This window comes from Triticum urartu, chromosome 3 (genome assembly GCF_003073215.2).
Source record: "Triticum urartu cultivar G1812 chromosome 3, Tu2.1, whole genome shotgun sequence".
Lineage (NCBI taxonomy): Eukaryota > Viridiplantae > Streptophyta > Magnoliopsida > Poales > Poaceae > Triticum > Triticum urartu.
Window position 1 is genome coordinate 240,206,583 of NC_053024.1, and position 7,286 is coordinate 240,213,868.

Sequence of the window (7,286 nt, forward strand, 5' to 3'; positions counted from 1 at the left end):
CTGGTGTGTCTTCTGGTCCAAGAAAAATCATCGCGAAAGTTTTATTCCGTTTGGACTCCGTTTGGTATTCCTTTTCCACGAAACTCTAAAACAAGGAAAAAACAGAAACTGGCACTAGGCTCTAGGTTAATAGGTTAGTCCCAAAAATAATATAAAATAGCATATTAATGCACATAAAACATATTGCATATTAATGCACATAAAACATCCAAAATTGATAATATAATAGCATGGAACAATCAAAAATTATAGAAAGTTTGGAGACGTATCAGTGCCCAGTGCCACTTGCTGTTTTATCCTTGTTTTTGACTTCTATAGAAAATTAATACCAAATGGAACGAAACTTTTCGATGATTTTTCTTGGACAACAATACACCCATGAAGCTTCGGGAAAGAGGCCAGAAGACCCACGAGGGGGCCACAAGCCCTGGGGGGCGCCCATGAGGCTTGTGGGCCCCCCGTGGCTCTCCTAACCCTAACTCTGGGTCCTTAAATACCCAAATATTCCCCATATACCAGAGGACACACAAAAAATACTTCGCCTCAAGCTTCTGTTCTAGTGAGATCCCATCTCGGGGCCTTTTTTGGGTCTCCACCAAAGGGGGATTCGATCATGGAGGGCCTCTGCACCAACCTTGTTGCCCTTCCGATGACGTGTGAGTAGTTTTCCACAGACCTACAGGTCCATAGCTAGTAGCTATATGACTTCTTCTCTCTCTTTGATCTTCAATACAATGTTCTCCTCGATGTTCTTGGAGATCTATTCAATGTAGTCTTCTTTTACGGTGCATTTGTTGAGACCCGATGAATTGTGGATTCATGATCAGATTGTGTATGAACATTTTTTGGGTCTTTTCTGAACTCTTTTATGCATGATTAAGATAGCTTTGTATTCCTCTCTGATCTATCGATTTGGTTTGGCCAGCTAGATTGGTTTTTATTGCAATGGGAGAGGTGCTTTGTGATGGGTTCAATCTTGTGGTGTCCTCACCCAGTTATAGTAGGGGTAGCGAGGCACATATTTGTATTTTTGCCATTAAGGACAAAAGATGTGATTTTTACCATATTTGTTGGATATATCCCGCTACATCATGCCATCTTGCTTAAAGCGTTACTCCATTCTTGTTAACTTAATACACTATATGCATGCTGGATAGCGATCGATGTGTGGACTAATTGAAGGAAATATGCCCTAGAGGCAATAATAAAGTTGTTATTTATATTTCCTTATATCATGATAAATGTTTATTATTCATGCTAGAATTGTATTTAACCGAAAACTTAGTACATGTGTGGATACATAGGCAAACAGAGTGTCCCTAGTGTGCCTCTACATGACTAGCTCGTTATTCAAAGATGGTTAAGTTTCCTAGCCATAGACATGTGTTGTCATTTGATGAACGGGATCACATCATTGGAGAATGATGTGATCGACAAGACCCATCTGTTAGCTTAGCATAATGATCGTTTAGTTTTTCTGCTATTGCTTTCTTCATGACTTATACATGTTCCTCATACTATGAGATTATGCAACTCCCGAGTACCAGAGGAACACCTTGTGTGCTATCAAATGTCACAACGCAACTGGGTGATTATAAAGATGCTCTACAGGTGTCTCCAATGGTGTTTGTTGAGTTGGCATAGATCCAGATTAGGATTTGTCACTCAATGTATCAGAGAGGCATCTCTGGGCCCTCTCGGTAATGCACATCACTTCGAGCCTTGCAAGCATTGTGACTTGTGACTAATGAGTTAGTCACGGGATGATGCATTACGGAACGAGTAAAGAGACTTTCTGGTGATGAGATTGAACTAGGTATGATGATACCGACGATCGAATCTCGGGCAAGTAACATACCGATGACAAAGCGAACAACGTATGTTGTTGTGCGGTTTGACCGATAAAGATCTTCATAGAATATCTAGGAGCCAATATGAGTATCTAGGTTCCGCTATTGGTTATTGACCGGAGATGTGTCTCGGTCATGTCTACATAGTTCTCAAACCCGTAGGGTCCGCACGCTTAACGTTCAATGACGATTTGTATTATGAGTTATATGATTTGATGTACCGAAGTTTGTTCGGAGTCCCGGATGAGATCACAGACATGATGAGTAGTCTTAGAATGGTCGATACATAAAGATTGATATATTGGAAGGTTATGTTTGGACACAAATGGTTTTGGATAGGTTGGGGCATTTTACGGAGTACAGGGGGGTTAATGGGCCTTCATGGGCCCTAGTGGAAGAGAGGATAGGCCGCAGCTAGGTGGAGACGCGCCCCCAAGCCCAATCCGAATTGGACTAGGGTTGGGGGGGGGGGCTTTCCTTCTTCTCCTCCCTCTCTGTCCCCCTTCTCGTTCTTGGAATAGGAAAGGGGGGCGAATCCTACTTGGACCGAGAGTCCAAGTAGGACTCCCCCCTTGGCGCGCCACACCTTGGCCGGCCTCCTCCTCCCCCCTCCTTTATATACGTGGAAGGGGGTCACCCCAAAGGCACACCAAAGTTTCTCTTAGCCGTGTGCGGTCCCCTCCTCCACAGTTACACACCTCGGTCATATCGTTGTTGTGCTTAGGCGAAGCCCTACGCCGGTAAACTTCATCATCACCGTCGCCACGCCGTCGTGCTGACGGAATTCTCCCTTGGCCTCAACTAGATCAAGAGTTCGAGGGACGTCATCAAGCTGAATGTGTGCTAAGCGCGGTGGTGCCATACATTTGGCACTTGGATTGGTTGGATCACGAAGACGTTCGACTACATCAACCACGTTACTAAACACTTCCGCTTTCGGTCTACGAGGGTACATGGACACACTCTCCCCGCTCGTTGATATGCATCTCCTAGATAGATCTTGCGTGATCGTAGGTAAATTTTTTGAAACACTCACTACAAGAAATATGTCTACTTGTGACCTTGACTATTGGTCACTCAAAGGTCATTGTTTTTCATTTGCGACCTTTTTGTGACCAAAAACAGAAGCTCAAAAGCTGGCGGTCGTAAACTGAAATTAATGACCTTCTCTGTGATAAGGTCGTAGATGTTTACGACCAAAATATGCCTACTATTTTTTTTGGTCACTAGCAGCCTCCCTAGGCCACGTAGGCATCCGACGTGGCAATCTGATGTGGCACAAGAATCAGCCCGGCCCAATTCGATTTTCTACATGGGCCTAGCCCAACAATTCAGCCTTTTTAATGTATTTTTTTCCTGTGCTTTTATTAGCTACGTGGGTCTGGCCCAACAATTCAGCCTTATTGATTTCTTTGCGTGGCCCCTTTAACAACAAATTTTCTTTTTGATCATATATTTTTCTGGGCCATTTCTTTGCTGGGCCTCTCATGTTTTTCCTTCAAAAATAATTGTCCAATATAACTTGGGCCTAGCCCAGCTCCGAAAAAATTAATCAAATCCAAAAAAAATTTACTATGCCATAGACATTACAACTCATCACACCACAAGCTATCTTGGGCCTAGCCCAGTTCTGATACATCTTCAAAGCAACATGCAATGTTATTATATTACAAGCGTTCATTCCAGCAATACATATCTTTACATCCCGGGAACAGTAAGTGCCAAACAAAACTATTCTATGACAAAAAAATTAAAACAGAAATGTCAGCAGAATGTCAGCAGAATGTCTAGCAGAACAATAGCAGGAAAATGTCAGCAGAAAGCACTAAGGCCGGACCGTTGAGATGGTGATTCCTGTGGCTTTCTCCTCCACATGTTAGCAGCAAGCACTAAGGTCGATCTCGTCGAACGCCACCACCTTGGCGCTCCCGGCCTCCGCCAGTACCTGCCAAAAGACCCATTCAGAATTCAGATCACACCTACACATGATGAACCATTCAAATTCAAACTGACTTGAAGCAGAGCAGAGGAAAATGTGTAAGCTGTTCAACTTTTCTCACATTCACTCCAGCTGCTTCCAAACTTGACGCTGTATCACCAGTGGGGACCCATGTTACTTGACTAGTTGTTCAAACACATGTTACATCCCGGGAACAGTAAGTGCCAAACAAAACTATTCTATGACAAAAAAATTAAAACAGAAATGTCAGCAGAATGTCAGCAGAATGTCTAGCATAACAATAGCAGGAAAATGTCAGCAGAAAGCACTAAGGCCGGACCGTTGAGATGGTGATTCCTGTGGCTTTCTCCTCCACATGTTAGCAGCAAGCACTAAGGTCGATCTCATCGAATGCCACCACCTTGGCGCTCCCGGCCTCCGCCAGTACCTGCCAAAAGACCCATTCAGAATTCAGATCACACCTACACACGATGAACCATTCAAATTCAAACTGACTTGAAGCAGAGCAGAGGAAAATGTGTAAGCTGTTCAACTTTTCTCACATTCACTCCAGCTGCTTCCAAACTTGACGCTGTATCACCAGTGGGGACCCATGTTACTTGACTAGTTGTTCAAACACATGGGGCCCTAATCGAGTATCATCGGATAGAACTAGACAACAGATACAAAATGTTCTCAAAAAGACAGAACATTAACTAGTGTATGCAGTACAGTGTGCCTAATGATTTAGTTTGCATGGTTTAGATGCTACTAGTACACATGGACATTTCTATAGTCAGGAACAAAGAAGATAGTGCTGCAGGACCTGGGATACCAAATTAATCTTAGAAATGAATATTGCAAAAGGTACATCTCCCATGTTCAGCAATCAGGAAACCATGGAGTTTCTACTACTCCTACATCAGTAAGCTGGTTATTTGAATTGATAATGTTTACTTTTGAAGTATAGTTATGGTTATCTCAAAGAATTTGTGCCTCATAAACATGCATGGAATTTCTATCTCAAAGAAGAATACATATTTATCTTGTTTAATTAGGCCAGTAGTGCAAAACAACCATGCAGAAATGTCAGGGCAACAGAGCAGCAAGGTATCATGCATAAGTAACACTGCAGATATGTTAGACCAAAAGATGTGAGCGACGGTAGACTACACTAACACTAACTAGGTAACAGAATTACTGAAGACTGTAGCCCGGGAATTCGTTATTCACGCTAATATAAAATTCGCTCAAATGGAACCTTGGAAACACCCTTTCCCAAGTAGTCAGATCCACCGTCCCTTAGTTCCAAAGCATCATAAAGACCTACAGAAGAGGGATGATTCAGACAAGATTAGTTAAACAAAAATAATAAAATAACATTCGGCAAATAATGATACAAATAAGAGTTTGGAACATGATACATTTTGGTGAAGTGTCTGTCAGGGAGAAGTGATTCAGAGTTTCAAAGTGAAGTTGTTTCTGAATACTAGTAGTGTAATTACTAATTAGCTAGCTAGATGTGTGCATGAAAGCTACTGTTCCTATTGGGTTGCAGCTTGTACTAGTTAGCTAGCTAGCTAAGGACTTGATAGTATTCTTTTTCCAGATAAAGATTTGATGCTACTAATCTAATCACACAGTTTTAACCAGATTAGAGCAAAGACAACACGCCAACGGCAGAACCAAGACCAAGTCTCAGCAATCCAATAGGAATCTCCGGAGCTCCATATATCGCCACACACACAGCCACACACCACCTGGCCGCCCCCATCGCAAGGTTGCAGCACACCACCGCACCCGACATTGCAGCAAGCGCGCGCACTCATGCACATACCACCGGTGCAAGGTCATGGGTGGCACACATGTCATACCTGTGTGGGCATCGGTACTCGTCGCAGTAGAGCACGAGCTGGAAGTCAAACACAATGAGCACGAGCTGGCTGTGTGGGTATCAGCTTCCCCTGATGACGGAATTACGCAAGTCAAAAACTCAATCAAGAACTGTAATGGTATATGCAATGCAGCAAACAATAATATTTTTTTCGTTCAGAAGTTGAGATGTCCCTGTGACTCGATGGTGTCATGCTTCTAAGCGTGGAATTACAATTCTAAGCAAGCCTGGAGTATGATAGTGGTACATGACTGTATGTAGAACAGCAAGAGTAAACCCTAGGAATTAGGGATTTTATGAGTAAGCAACTGTGTTCATCGAGAGACCGTAGCGAGCAAGCATCAGAGGGCCCAAGTGAGCCATGGCGTTGTCACGAGCTCAGTGGCAAGTATTGGAGGTGAGGGACAGAGAAGGAGAGGAAGAGGGTACCTTGAAGACCTCCATGTCCATGGCATCGTCAAGCGCGGGGTTCTATCCCAGCCGAGCGGCACCCAAGCCTCTCATCGCGTGGAAGAGCGGCGTCGGAGGGCGCGGCTGTGTGTCGGTGGAAGACGGCGGAGGCGTCCACCACGAGCATCACCATCGCCTCACCGGCGCATCGCATGGAGATCATGGAGCGCCAGCACCTGACCTGCGCTATCTAGATGCCCCAACACCGAGGGAGATAGGGTGAGCAGAGGGTGGGGCGGATGGATCTAGGAATGCCAGGTACATGAACCACTCGGTTTTCTTGTTCAGATCCGACGGGGGCACCGCCTGTACGTACTGGTGCGAGCGTGCTGCGGGGCGGTGGCTCCTCTCGTCCGGCTCGGCGTCGCGGGTATTGAGATAGGGCGAGGGGATAGGGGCGGTGGCAAGGTCGCTGGTGATGGAGCACGGCGGCGGTTGTGGGTAGGGTTTGGGGTGGAGCCGAGAGAGCTGTGGGCATGGCGGATCTGACGGCGCCCGCCTACTCGATCTAGGGGCCCCACTGTGGCATAGAAGGTGAGGGGAGGTGGAGAGGATCGGGGGCAGATGGCGGAGGTCGCCGGTGAAGTGGAGGTAGGCGGCGCCGGGGGATGGGTGGGTGGGTGCGGTGGATGTGGAGGAGAGGAGAGGAGAGATCGTGGTGTGGGAAAGGAATGGATAGGTTAGGTCACGGTTGGTCTGGGGTCGTGGGGTGGCTGGCTCGGGATGGTTGGATGGACGGGTGGATGGACGGATGTACGCCATATCATCGATCCATGCCTTAGCTGATTCCACCAATCAGAATTAAGGCTATGTAAAAAATATGTTGTTTTTTCTTATAGTTTTTATCCTCTTATTCAAGGCAAACATTCAACATATTAACCACTTAGGCCCTCTTTGATACCTCTGCATTTTCTACGTATTTAAAGAATGCTACAGGTTTTCCAAATACCATGGTTTTAAAGAATACTATGGTTTTTAATACTTTGGTTTTTAGTACTTTACTATCAAACACAGCCTTATAATTTATTAAAATGAATCAATATAGTGCACATGTGTGTATCTTGGGATGACAAACAATGTTGATTTGGGGGGTTTCATTTTCTTTGCACAAAAAATTCATTTTTCATTTTCCGAATGCATAAAAAGGGTTTTC

The 7,286-nt window shown here is 44.8% G+C and overlaps 1 long non-coding RNA gene across 4 annotated transcripts; it reads right to left on the reverse strand.

Annotated features, from left to right (window-relative positions):
* Positions 1-3,432: 3,432 nt before the first annotated feature.
* Positions 3,433-6,753, reverse strand: LOC125548298. Of its 4 annotated transcripts, XR_007300978.1 has the most exons (8): positions 6,113-6,753; positions 5,664-5,753; positions 5,051-5,115; positions 4,353-4,461; positions 4,130-4,237; positions 3,911-4,028; positions 3,688-3,795; positions 3,433-3,586 (listed from the first exon to the last, which is right to left on the reverse strand). It is a non-coding gene; the product is annotated as an uncharacterized LOC125548298 (long non-coding RNA). The 4 variants fall into 4 exon arrangements; XR_007300976.1 differs by having other exon boundaries at positions 3,433-3,795; positions 3,911-4,023; XR_007300975.1 differs by having other exon boundaries at positions 3,433-3,795.
* Between the last annotated feature and the right edge of the window lie 533 nt (positions 6,754-7,286).